The sequence below is a fragment of the Schistocerca cancellata genome, chromosome 1 (assembly GCF_023864275.1).
Source record: "Schistocerca cancellata isolate TAMUIC-IGC-003103 chromosome 1, iqSchCanc2.1, whole genome shotgun sequence".
Taxonomy (NCBI): Eukaryota; Metazoa; Arthropoda; class Insecta; order Orthoptera; family Acrididae; genus Schistocerca; species Schistocerca cancellata.
This window is the reverse complement of record NC_064626.1, coordinates 1,152,481,289-1,152,495,630: the sequence shown is the minus strand read 5'-3', so window position 1 is coordinate 1,152,495,630 and position 14,342 is coordinate 1,152,481,289.

The following is a 14,342-nucleotide window of genomic DNA, read 5'->3' as shown; positions in this document are numbered from 1 at the left end:
TCCGTGTGCCCTCCCCCGACTGAAATCCTGTATCAACTTTTTGATTCTCCCCCTCACCTCCTCTCCCACATGGAATACCTTTAGATTCCGCAATAATGACACCAATCACATATTCGTTTTCTCCCTGATTGTCAACTCTTGGACCGTGTCTCTTGTCCCCCTCCCCCCCCAAACTACATCATATCCCCTAAGAACGTTAAACACTTTCCCCTTGCCTGACCACAAAATCCGCCCAGAGACCTAACCATCCTTTTAGTTATAACTGAATACATTTTCCATTCCATGACATGGCTCTTTTTCTCTCCATTTTCCTCACTCCCTGCTCAAAAGCTTGGCAGGGGTTCTGCTCCCAATCTCTTCCTCTTGCATCCTACCCAAACCTACCCAAATACTCGCCTACAACCATCCTCTTCCCCTACTGCTTAAGTCCTATGACACAGTGCACTGAAGTATTCAGCAATACGTACATAATGTCGTTTTAATTCTTTTCTTTTTTACAAAACTGTGCTTGTTTGTTTCTTTGATGCTCTCATATAAGTGTCGATGCCAGAGCTCATTCTCGTTGTGGCGAAGGAGGAAACGGAACAAAAGAAAGGAAAGAAATCATTGTGCCCAGTAAGAAAGCCCCCCCCCCCCCCCTATTTAGCGGCTATGTGTGATGTAAAATATTTATTCTTTCTCATTTATCATAGACAAGAAAGCATAATAAGATCTTGGAAGACATCTTATAAGCGTCTTTTAAACACACCGTATTTGCTTTAATGCCAGAGAATAAATACAATTTTACCATTTAGCGTCGGAATAACCAATCATACTCCCGTTAGTATAATTAGGTACATAACATTGATTTTTCTATCTTAAGCTGACTAATTTATACCAAGATATTCAGCATAAATCATCCACAGCCTATCCGCACAGGGCGATCATAATTAAACTTTCGCTACGTCAGTCATTGAAGACGGAAAACTCTTTTCGCCGGTACTGGTGCGGAGACGTAGAGGTGAAACACAAGCATCAGTGTGCATTACAATTGCAGATAGTCAACATGGGTCTGGACAAGGTGAGGAGGGAGCTACTTGTAAAGTTGTTTTATCAAAATAAACGGCAATATTGCTGCTGCTTTTCGCGTTTATGGAAGCATTAAAAGAACGCAGGGGGTCTTCTTCCCACACCGGTGTTGAAGAACATGATTCGGAAGTTCGAATTAAATGACGGCTTGCGAATTTAACCAGGGAGAAACCGACGACCAACTGCGCCACAAGTTGTTGCCGTGGCTGAGGATGCTGAACAGTGGCGTATCAACTATTTCTACACTACTGGCCATTAAAATTGCTACACCACAGAGATGACGTGCTACAGACACGAAATTTAACCGACAGGAATAAGATGCTGTGATATGCAAATGATTAGCTCTTCAGAGCATTCACACAAGGTTGGCGCCGACCTACAACGTGCTGACATGAGGAAAGTTTCCAACCGATTTCTCATACACAAACAGCAGTTGACCGGCGTTGCCTGGTGAAACGTTGTTGTGATGCCTCGTGTAAGGAGGAGGAATGCGTACCATCACGTTTTCGACTTTGATACAGGTCGGATTGTAGCCAATCGCGATTGCGGTTTATCTTATCGCGACATTGCTGCTCGCGTTGGTCGAGATCCAATAACTGTTAGCAGAATATGGAATCGGTGGGTTCAGGAGGGTAATACGGAACGCCGTGCTGGATACCAACGGCCTCGTATCACTAGCAGTCGAGATGACAGGGATCTTATCCGCATGGCTGTAGCGGATCGTGCAGCCACGTCTCGATCCCTGAGTCAACAGATGGGCACGTTTGCAAGACAACAACCATCTGCACGAACAGTTCGACGACGTTCACAGCAGCATGGACTATCAGCTCGGAGACCGTGGCTGCGGTTACCCTTGACGCTGCATCACAGACAGGAGCGCCAGCGATGGTGTACTCAACGACGAACCTGGGTGCACGAATGGCAGAACGTCATTTTTTCGGATGAATCCAGGTTCTGTTTACAACATCATGATGGTCGCATCCGTGTTTGGCGACATCGCGGTGAACGCACATTGGAAGCGTGCATTCGTCAACCCCATACTGTCGTATCACCCGGCGTGATGGTATGGGGTGCCATTGGTTACACGTCTCGGTCACCTCTTGTTCGCATTGACGGCACTTTGAACAGTGGACGTTACATTTCAGATGTGTTACGACCCGTGGCTCTACCCTCCTTTCGATCCCTGCGAAACCCTACATTTCAGCAGGATAATGCACGACCGCATGTTGCAGGTCCTGTACTGGCCTTTCTGGATACAGAAAATGTTCGACTGCTGCCCTGGCCAGCACATTCTCCAGATCTCTCACCAATTGAAACCATCTGGTCAATGGTGGCCGAGCAACTGGCTTGTCACAATACGCCAGTCACTACTCTTGATGAACTGTGGTATCGTGTTGAAGCTGCATGGGCAGCTGTACCTGTACACGCCATCCAAGCTCTGTTTGACTCAATGCCCAGGCGCATCAAGGCCGTTATTACGGCCAGAGGTGGTTGTTCTGGGTACTGATTTCTCAGGATCTATGCACCCAAATTGCGTGAAAATGTAATCACATACCAGTTCTAGTATAAAATATTTGTGCAATGAATACCCGTTGATCACCTGCTTTCTTATTTGTGTAGCAATTTTAATGACCAGTAGTGTAGTATGTCTGGGCGGAACAAAAGTGTGAAGGAATTCGTTCCTCAAGACCAGCCAAAGAGTTGTTACATCCACTGCAGCAATCACTATTTGGATTTGGCGCTACAAGAAGTTTCAAGAAGCTGTGATCCATTGTGCGATGGACTGGTAACTGTGAAAGACGTCTCAAATATAATTCTAGAATCCGCAAAAAGAAAAACATGTATGCAAACGTTGTGCTACCATCTGGTGTCGATGAAACGAATCCAAACCCAAAAGCTCAACGATTGATTCCAATGTGTCCCACCCGCTGGACTGTAACAGTAAAATCTTTGTTTCGTTTCACGGAAAACTATGAGCGGGTCCAGAAAACGGTGACTGAAATATTGACTGTGCCCAGCTCCGTTAAAGACGAAAGGAGGTCAGTGCTGCGGGGCTATACGAAGCGGCTCGAAAAGTTGGAAACTGTTTTTATGTAACAGTAGCAACTGAAGTGTTGGGACTGTGTGAGGAATTGGTCAGAGCCATACAGAACCCAAATTTTAATGCAGCCGGAATGAAACATTATGTAGAGCTTCTAAAAGTAGCTCTTGCAAACTTATGACTACAGAAGCATTTGGTATGCTGGTAGAGAAATCCAAAGATTATTCTAAAAACCTATATATGAAAGACCCAAATATCTCAGAGCTAAGAAAAATGTCAGCGAAACTGAAACACATAGAAACACCATCTGTTCAGAAAGAATTGTCTCAGGACCGTAAATTTAGGAAAGATTTGTTTGTAATTCTTGATTTCCTTCTGAATGAGATTGAACGAAAGGTAAAGCAAGAGGACCTAAAGCGACTACCTTATCTTGAAGAGATACTTATTACATCCTCCCAAACACATCCTCCATCTACACGAAACTCGGAAGAATTGCTTGGAGCACATACAACAGACTTTAACCTGGACAGGCTTTACGCACATCTCGAAATGATGCGAACCATTGGGACTGGTATATAACCAAGTAATGTATCTCCTATTGAAAACTTATTGTTGAACCTGGTAGGGTTACAGCACTCTTTCAGGAAGTCTGATTCTGACAGTTCCAGTATCTTCAGCATCCTCTGAGAGGTCATTCAGTGCCTTGAGACGTCTTAAAACTTGCCTCAGGTCAACATTTACTCAGTCGAGACTCAGCCATCTATTCCTTCTCATGTTCATCAAGACAGGGCTTGAAAAATTAAACCTATGGAAGTCAAGAAAAAATTTGTTCCCGAACTGTTGAAAGGAAAACTGCATTTGGAAATTGTACGTAAATATTTTTAGTCTAAACACCGACAAAATAAATGCCTTCTTTTTCAAAAAATTATGATTTTCTTATTTTCATTGAGATGTGATGCACAGTGTTTGTAAAATAGTAATAACAACGAAAGTTTTCTCTCTGGCCGATTGCTATTGCAGTCTACGGTAAATATGAACTCCATTTCGTAGATGGTCTCAAAACAAAATAGGACCAATGTCTTCCAGATAAATTATGTTTTTTTTTAAATTAAAGCAACGAAAATGTTTTCAAAAGCACGACCTATAAAATTAGGTCCATATTAGTATTAATGAGTTGTTTCTCTCTGTAGAACAACATTCCGCTGGTTACCTAACACACCTTCCTAGATTATCGGTATGCATGCATTCTTAATGATTTTGATGAAAGACAAAATCAGTTAATGAGTTTGCTCCCCCACCACATTATACACTACTGTTCAGAGTGCCGTCAGTGCGAACAAGAGGTGACCGAGACGTGTAACCAATGGCACCCCATACCATCACGCCGGGTGATACGACAGTATGGGGTTGACGAATGCACGCTTCCAATGTGCGTTCACCGCGATGTCGCCAAACACGGATGCGACCATCATGATGTTGTAAACAGAACGCGGATTCATCAGAAAAAATGACGTTTTGCCATTCGTGAACCCAGGTTCGTTGTTGAGTACACCATCGCAGGCGCTCCTGTCTGTGATAACGCGTCAAGGGTAACCGCAGCCACGGTCTCCGAGCTGATAGTCCGTGCTGCTGCAAACGTCGTCGAACTGTTCGTGCAGATGGTTGTTGTCTTGCAAACGTCCCCATCTGTTGACTCAGGGATCGAGACGTGGCTGCACGATCCGTTACAGCCATGCAGATAAGATGCCTGTCATCTCGACTGCTAGTGATGCCGTTGGGATCCAGCACGGAATTCCGTATTACCCTCCTGAACCCACCGATTCCATATTCTGCTTAACAGTCATTGGATCTCGACCAACGCGAGCAGCAATGTAGCGATAAGATAAACCGCAATCGCGATTGGCTACAATCCGACCTGTATCAAAGTCGGAAACGTGATGGTACGCATTTCTCCTCCTTACACGAGGCATCACAACAACGTTTCACCAGGCAACGCCGGTCAACTGCTGTTTGTGTATGAGAAATCGGTTGGAAACTTTCCTCATGTCAGCACGTTGTAGGTGTCGCCACAGGCGCCAACCTTGGGTGAATGCTCTGAAAAGCTAATCATTTGCATATCACAGTATGTTCTTCCTGCCGGTTAAATTTCGCGTCTGTAGCACGTCATCTTCGTGGTGTAACAATTTTAATGGCCAATAGAATAGTTGCACCATCGAAACGGTGGGCGCGTAGAAACTCAATTTCTAGTCTTAGAAGGATTGGAGTCCGGCGGACTATATGAAACCCGAAAAAGTTCTTTTATTTTCAGCGTCTCGGGCTCAACACGTCCACAAAGAGTGCACGTCGCTGAATCTGCCATAATTCCGTAAAATGGGGAACTTTTTATTTGCCGCACAATTTCTCGCTGGGTCGTGTGAGCCATAATTTCCAGTATTTCCTTTTGTATCGCTGGCGCCAACCGAGTGTCACGGCGTTTAATCCATATCTTCAGTTCTGGAAATCATTCTTCCGCTCACCGAGAAGTGTCATGCAGTTCCCAGAGACCTTTTCGTGATCTCTCAGTGCGTTTCCTGTCCGACCCAGGAACTTTAGTGAGCTTATAATTACTAGTAAAGCAGTTCTAGCTTTCTCCTGATCAGTCAGCAGTTGTCGCGCGCGACTTGGGCAATCACTGGTGTGCTATTTTCACGTTGCTGAATAATTGCGAGAGACCCTCGATGAAAAAGACTCTTCTCGTGTATCTTGAATATTTCTGTAGCTTTTTTTCCAGTTACGGAAACATTTAAGAAATGCCGTCTCTTCCTGGGTCTTCTATTGTTCACTAAGTGGTTGGTTGGTTGGTTGTTTTGGGTAAGGAGACCACACAGCAAGGTCATCGGTCTCATCGGATTAGGAAAGGACGGGGAAGGAAGTCGGCCGTGCCCTTTGAAAGGAACCATCCCGCCATTTGCCTGGAGCGATTTAGGGAAATCACGGAAAACCTAAATCAGGATGGCCGGACGCGGGATTGAACCGTCGTCCTCCCGAATGCGAGTCCAGTTTCACTAAGTGGATGGACCGAATGCAGTCATAGCAGAAAACACTGTCACTCTTCTCTCCGTAACGTAGCCACGGATAAGCCACAAACCATTCCGATTAACAAGATCTTCCATTCCTTCGTGGAAACTTATACTTCTTTGATGGCCGAAATTTTGTTTCAAAAACAGGTGTACTTGAATTAGAGCCCATTGTGTTTTCGTGTGAGAGTGCGGTACCCGCATGTTTTGACAGTCCGTTGCCGCCATTTTTATGTCCATCGCCTCTTTCTGAAATCGTTAAGGATAAAAACGTTTGCAACATGTCGCACCTCGCATACGTCACACTAACATAAAAACAGCTTTCAACAAGCAAAGTAGGTTAATGGTGATCACATAGTATGATAGCACAAGCATAGGAAGAAACACTCATAGTTGACCATAAAATATTTCGCTAACCAGTACCAAAGTTCGTGCTTTCATGTAAGTATCTTCGACTAGTATTACTACCCCAGAATGAGATTTTCGCTTTTCAGCGGAGTGTGCGCTGATATGAAACTTCCTGGCAGATTAAAACTGTGTATCGGACCGAGACTCGAACTCGGGACGTTTGCCTTTCGCGGGCAAATGCTCTACCAGCTGAGCTACCCCAAGCACGACTCACGTCCCGTCCTCACAGCCGTACATCTACCAGTACCTCGTCTCCTACGTTCCACACTATACAGAAGCTCTCCTTAGCAGGGGCGTGAGTCGTGCTTGGGTAGCTCAGTTAGCCGGCAGCGTGTTCGGTCAGAGGGTTAGCTACCCTCTGTAATAAAAATAACTGAGTTAATGGATCAACGACGAACTGAAACGGGTGTCTTGCGACGTCCGCCCCGAGCACATACAATGAACGAAAACGAACAAAATGAGATTAAAAAAAAAAAAGTTGGTAGAGTACTTGACCGCGAACGGCAAAGGTCCCGAGTTCGAGTCTCGGTCCGACACACAGTTTTAATATGCCAGGAAGTTTCAGTGTCATTACTGTCAGGCTGAGACTGGCCACTGTCATGGGTAACGCTAACACAAATGATCAGAATTTTTTTAGTGCTACAACCACCTCCAAAAATTTCCTTGATAGATTTTTCTGACATTGTGCAGTACCACACGTAAAATAAAAAAGAGTAATAATTGCATATACATATCAGCCATGACCCATCGATAGATGTACACATAAAAAGGGAACGAAAAGATGGATACTGAAACTTAAAAATGATGCTATAACTCATAAATTGTATGTGTCGCAAGTAAGAGGAATCACTGTAAACATTATTGAACATCTATATAGTGAATTACAAAAGAGAGTGAAAATAAGACCTTAAGCAATAGAACAGTGTAAATGGAAGTACTTTAACATCAGGCATAACAAACTTGCACAATCCATACCAAATCGTTTGCGACTGATGATTTGTTAGAAGGAAACTCACATGGTAAATAAAATATTTTCATCTCTAAAAATATTGTGTACTACCAGTTTGTTCAGTGATGAACTGCCGTGTAAAGACCTGTGTTTTTGTGTTTGCCATTCAATTTTCAATTGTTAAATCAATTCAAGTATATTGAACAATTTTTTGTGCTGTTACACGTAACATTAATGATGAAACTGGTATGAAATGCAGAGAACTGAAATCTCGTTTTCCGGCTGGTCCCGGCGGAGGTTCGAGTCCTCCCTCGGGCATGGGTGTGTGTTTGTCCTTAGGATAATTTAGGTTAAGTATTGTGTAAGCTTAGGGACTGATGAAAAAATGGCTCTGAGCACTATGGGACTCAACATCTGAGGTCATCAGTCCCCTAGAACTTAGAACTACTTAAACCTAACTAACCTAAGGACATCACACACATCCATGCCCGAGGCAGGATTCGAACCTGCGACCGTAGCGGTCGCGCGGTTCCAAACTGAAGCGCCTAGGGACTGATGACCTTGGCAGTTAAGTCCCACAAGATTTCACACACATTTGAACATTTTTTTTGAAATCTCGTTTTCTGTGTACGAATCGCCGGCCGTTATGGCCGAGCGGTTCTAGGAGCTTCAGTCCGGAACCGCGTTGCTGCTACGGTTGCAGGTTAGAATCCTGCCTCGGTCATGGATGTGTGTGATGTCCGTAGGTTAGTTAGGTTTAAGTCTAGGGGACTGATGACCTCAGATGTTAAGTCCCATAGTGCTCAGAGCCTTTCTATGTACGAATGCTCTTCTCAGTGGCTCTATAACAGGCAAGAATGAATCCGCACTCTCAGTATATTAAAACTTCTTGCCAGAAGCGACTGTATACTTTATCCTGCTGCTGTTTTTGTGACAAGTTTTATTGTAAAAAATTGACTTGCATTATAGCACTGTACTTTTCCTTTCATAAGCTAACGAATGGCATTAATATACTTCCACGTTATGATAGAGAAAAACATCTCAGTATTTGTTGTACATAGAACTTGCTCATCTCTTTGTGTACTATTATTTTTTGAAGACCTTGTTTCGATATCTTGTACTGTTTATGTGTAGTGACTTGTCGCGGTGAACTCTGCATAGCGTGCAGAAGCTTATCATCTGCAGCGTATCAGCAACTCATACAGTCCGTTTACTTGTCACTGGAAAGATACAGCATTCCTACAACGATAAAAAAAATGACTTAGGTACGTATGCTTAATTTGGTATGCTGCAATACATGACCTAAAGTGTAGAAAACGTGAAGTAGCAAGTGCGGTCATTCTTCACCGCAAATTCTTCAAATTACGTTCAGTGAGTTACGGTAATTCATTTATAAACATCGTAATAACGAAAAGGTAGCCGCTTCACTGCCAAGCACGTTTGTGCGGCTACAATATATAATTTTTTTTATGAAATCACATGAGAAACTTTGTATAACGAAAAGAAAAACTTCACGCAATTCCAAAAACGGTGTTTTCTTAATTCTTGTGTGCAAATAGTAATTTCAGAAAAGGATGTAGCTTTGCCTCATTTATATAAAGCAATGATCCATATGACTGAAAATTCGGTTTCCGCTCCGGGTCTTTAGTGTTGCAGGACGAGAAAGTTTTCCAGTAAGAGACCGCAACAATAATACCGCGTCTGTGAGCCACGGATACTTAATTGCGACAATGAGTCCGGATGATAAATCGGTGCGTACTAAACTGCAGGATAAAATTATCTAAGGAATAATTGCCACGACTGACTGAGTGTACTGCTTAACTACTATCGCAGGGTTGACTGTGAGTAATGATGTCCCTAAACAAAGCAGCGTGTGTCAAATCATGCATGTACTTTGTTTTCCTATGAGAAATAAATAGGGGATATTGTAACTAGTAAAATTAATTAAAATTTTCATACTGAAACGCGAAAGTAGTGCGTGTCATGAACTACGAACTTTATAACAACTCCCTACATAGTAATGTTGCGGAACAGACGTCTCACTTTTCTGATCCCGCAACAGCAGTGGACTTTCTCTTGCAGTGGAATAAAAGGATGATTTGAGTACGCTGTCATGATGCCTAATTTCAGGACAAACTGCAATGGGCCATGGAGCGACTTTCTTGCCATGCTACACCTTGCTCAAATGCAAGCGCCCAAATACTAGTTTTCTTGCAACTTAACAAGAATCATTCCATCTTAGTTCTCGATGCGGTGATATATGTTCGTGCTTTGCGGCCTTCTGTACGAGTTTAACAATTATTGTTACATAGTGACTGTCGACTCATTTGTTAATTGACTCTCTACTTGCTTTGTTGTAGTGGTAGGGAATGCTTATTTACCGAGCTTTGTTAGTTATTTCTACAACTTTTCTTCGCTTTTTCTTGCTTGAATCCTGGGGACTGACCTGTTTGCCACTCATACGGATAGTCAAGCGAATTCTGAGTATTCCAGTATAGATACAGACACTGTTTGATCACTTTTGCGTTGAAATTTGGTGCCCCCTTTAACTCCAACGCATTTTTACCGAATCGGAAATAACTGACATCCTTTTTGCAAATACTTTCGGGTACGCCGCCATAGCTTCCCCCTTCCTTGCCACAAAAATCTCACTGAGAAGTATGGGAATATAATTACATTTACGTTTTTCAATGAACTACTGAGAACAGTCAGTATTGAGCTACGAGATTTATGACAAATAAATGACATAAAATAATTACATACCTTTCACCACAAAGGTTCACTCACTTCACCTCGAAACTGCAAATCAAATGTGTGTGTCTTTTCTCTGTGCAGGAAACTGGAGAAAAATCACTGGCTATGCTGTACACGTTTCTCTATCGTTACCAGAGCAATAGTGCACAGCGATATAGCTACTTCGTGAAGGCATGGTGTTCGTGAAGGGAGGGAAAAGGAGGGAGTGTTAGCATACTACTGCTCACATTTAGGTTATCACGTTGTTTTTATTTTCTTAGACGTTGGATTGTTCTTAGAGTGCGGCGGACATTGTCGCAGCGGCGAGCCAGGTCAGGCGTACCGCCTGCTGTTTGGGCGTTGTTGGTCGGTGTTTGTCATTTTCGATAGGGCCGCACGTGGCTTGTGCCCGCATGACTAAACTGACCAAAAAAGGTTTTGCACAACCTACAGATCTGCGAACGTGTGCGGACTTAGATTCAAGGGGAACTGAACAGTAAGTAATGAGGGTGATGGCAATACTGTACTTGTTTTGTACAGTATATTATTACGCAGGTGCATAGGATAACCATTAAAACGTAAAACCAATTTTTTTACAGTCAGGATGTCTGCCTTAAAGCTGACCGGGGTGACCGAGCGGTTCTAGGCGCTACAGTCTGGAACCGCGCGACCGCTACGGCCGCAGGTTCGAATCCTGCCTCGGGCATAGATGTGAGTGATGTACTTAGGTTAGTTAGGTTTAAGTAGTTCTAAGTTCTAGGGGACTGATGACCTCCGAAGTTAAGTCCCATAGTGCTCAGAGCCATTTGAACCATTTTTTTCTGCCTTAAATTTGGCGCTGCTCCCCCAAATTCGGTGCAATGGTGGCTCTGCATTTCGCCTATGCGACATACCCGGCCCTGACAGCCCAATCAGTCTCAGATAATGTTCGAAAGTGCTGTGCAGAATTTGTTGGATATGCATACAGAGGTTGTCCCCCATTACGAATCACAGGCTGAATAATGGGACGAAGAGAGAGGACAGAATGTAGTAGGCGTTATTAAGGTGCTTCAGTCAAAAAGCAAAAATCGCTGCCAGCAAAAATACTGATCCCATATTTCTTGACGGCAGCATAGTTTATTCACTGGCTCTGGCTAGAGATCAAATAAAACTCCAAGTGATTTTGGGAGGGGTGGGGGGGGTCAGAAACCTTATCTGCCCCCCACCCCGGAGTTTGAAGGGGGGGGGCGACTGCCACTCCCGCACGGCCCCCTCCCCCCCCCCCCCCCGGTTGATACGTTGTTGATGCTGGACGCAATGTGCAATCTCCAAGCAGTGCACGAGTTCTGACTCAACAGCCGAACACTCCATGGTTCACCGTTCGAAAAGCGCTGCGAACAGTTGTGAAGTCGTATGCCAGGGGCGGTTCCAGGCTGTCGTGGATGTAAATGGTTGTAAGACTGAGCAACGTTTGTAACCTGAAACATAAAAGTGATATTCAACTAACAATGTTCCTCTCTCATGTGGAAATTAAAATGTGTTTCTTTCAATTGTTTATTCGTTATTTTTTCTCCGCAGGTCCTCACAAATGTTTCCACAATGTTTCATTGCTCTACAATCACTCGCGTTTCATGGAGGCCCTCGCAATTAGCGAAAGCTGAAATTCTGGGTTCGTGTATAAATTCGTAGCGTTTTTCACAAGTGTAATAAACACAACATACGCATACAACATCAATAATATATTAGCATTCACTATTTAAAACAGTCTGCCAACGCTGGGTAACTTTTCGATTACGCGACTGTAGAAATCACCTGATTTTCAGGTGAAAAACTCTTCGAGCCGTGTTGGGAGCGCGTTTTCATCGTGACATGAAGACCTTCGAAGTTTGTTCGACAGAGAGCGGAAAAGGTAGAAAATACACTCCTGGAAATTGAAATTAAGAACACCGTGAATTCATTGTCCCAGGAAGGGGAAACTTTATTGACACATTCCTGGGGTCAGATACATCACATGATCACACTGACAGAACCACAGGCACATAGACACAGGCAACAGAGCATGCACAATGTCGGCACTAGTACAGTGTATATCCACCTTTCGCAGCAATGCAGGCTGCTATTCTCCCATGGAGACGATCGTAGAGATGCTGGATGTAGTCCTGTGGAACGGCTTGCCATGCCATTTCCACCTGGCGCCTCAGTTGGACCAGCGTTCGTGCTGGACGTGCAGACCGCGTGAGACGACGCTTCATCCAGTCCCAAACATGCTCAATGGGGGACAGATCCGGAGATCTTGCTGGCCAGGGTAGTTGACTTACACCTTCTAGAGCACGTTGGGTGGCACGGGATACATGCGGACGTGCATTGTCCTGTTGGAACAGCAAGTTCCCTTGCTGGTCTAGGAATGGTAGAACGATGGGTTCGATGACGGTTTGGATGTACCGTGCACTATTCAGTGTCCCCTCGACGATCACCAGTGGTGTACGGCCAGTGTAGGAGATCGCTCCCCACACCATGATGCCGGGTGTTGGCCCATGATGCCGGGTGGGGATCAGATAGTGGTACAATAAGTACCCTCCGCCACACACCGTAAGGTGGCTCGCGGAGTATAGATGTAGATGTAGATGTAGATGTAGATGTGTGCCTCGGTCGTATGCAGTCCTGATTGTGGCGCTCACCTGCACGGCGCCAAACACGCATACGACCATCATTGGCACCAAGGCAGAAGCGACTCTCATCGCTGAAGACGACACGTCTCCATTCGTCCCTCCATTCACGCCTGTCGCGACACCACTGGAGGCGGGCTGCACGATGTTGGGGCGTGAGCGGAAGACGGCCTAACGGTGTGCGGGACCGTAGCCCAGCTTCATGGAGACGGTTGCGAATGGTCCTCGCCGATACCCCAGGAGCAACAGTGTCCCTAATTTGCTGGGAAGTGGCGGTGCGGTCGCCTACGGCACTGCGTAGGATCCTACGGTCTTGGCGTGCATCCGTGCGTCGCTGCGGTCCGGTCCCAGGTCGACGGGCACGTGCACCTTCCGCCGACCACTGGCGACAACATCGATGTACTGTGGAGACCTGACGCCCCACGTGTTGAGCAATTCGGCGGTACGTCCACCCGGCCTCCCGCATGCCCACTATACGCCCTCGCTCAAAGTCCGTCAACTGCACATACGGTTCACGTCCACGCTGTCGCGGCATGCTACCAGTGTTAAAGACTGCGATGGAATCCGTATGCCACAGCAAACTGGCTGACACTGACGGCGGCGGTGCACAAATGCTGCGCAGCTAGCGCCATTCGACGGCCAACACCGCGGTTCCTGGTGTGTCCGCTGTGCCGTGCGTGTGATCATTGCTTGTGCAGCCCTCTCGCAGTGTCCGGAGCAAGTATGGTGGGTCTGACACACCGGTGTCAATGTGTTCTTTTTTCCATTTCCAGGAGTGTATGAGGACGCAAGACCATGTGAAAAAGGTGGATGCAGAATAACTTCCCAATCCAACTCCTCTACAATGTTTTTTGTCAATCCTTTAGAATGCGGGCGGGCGTTATCGTGGACTAGCATCACTTCACGCAGTCTTTCTGGTTGTTGTCTTTGGACTGCGTCTGCAAGAAGTCTCAGTAGTTGACAATAAATATCAGCAGTGATGGTTACACCTCGAGGAACCAATTCGAGGTACACCACACCGTCACTGTTCCACCAGATGCAGAACATTATCTGTTGTGTATGCGCGCAGGTCTTTCTACGGGGAGTTGCTCCTTTGTTTGTGCTCGACCGTTCCTTTCTTTTCTTTGTGAATACGTAAAGACAACGTTTCTCGTCACCAGTAACAATATGGGATAGGAATGGTCGGTGTTGTTCACGAGACAACTGATGATGAGCAAGCAGAGATGCACATATGGCCACCGACTGTTTTTTTTGTGATTTTGGCTAACAACATGCTGTAACCAAACATCCGATTTTTAAACTCCCTTCATTGCATGCAAATGTCGCACGACGGTGGAATGATCACAGTTCATTATATCCGCAAGCTCTCGAGTACACTGGCGTAGATCATTCTGGATTAATGCGTTTAAACGGTCTCCATCAAATCCTGAAGGTCTTCCTGA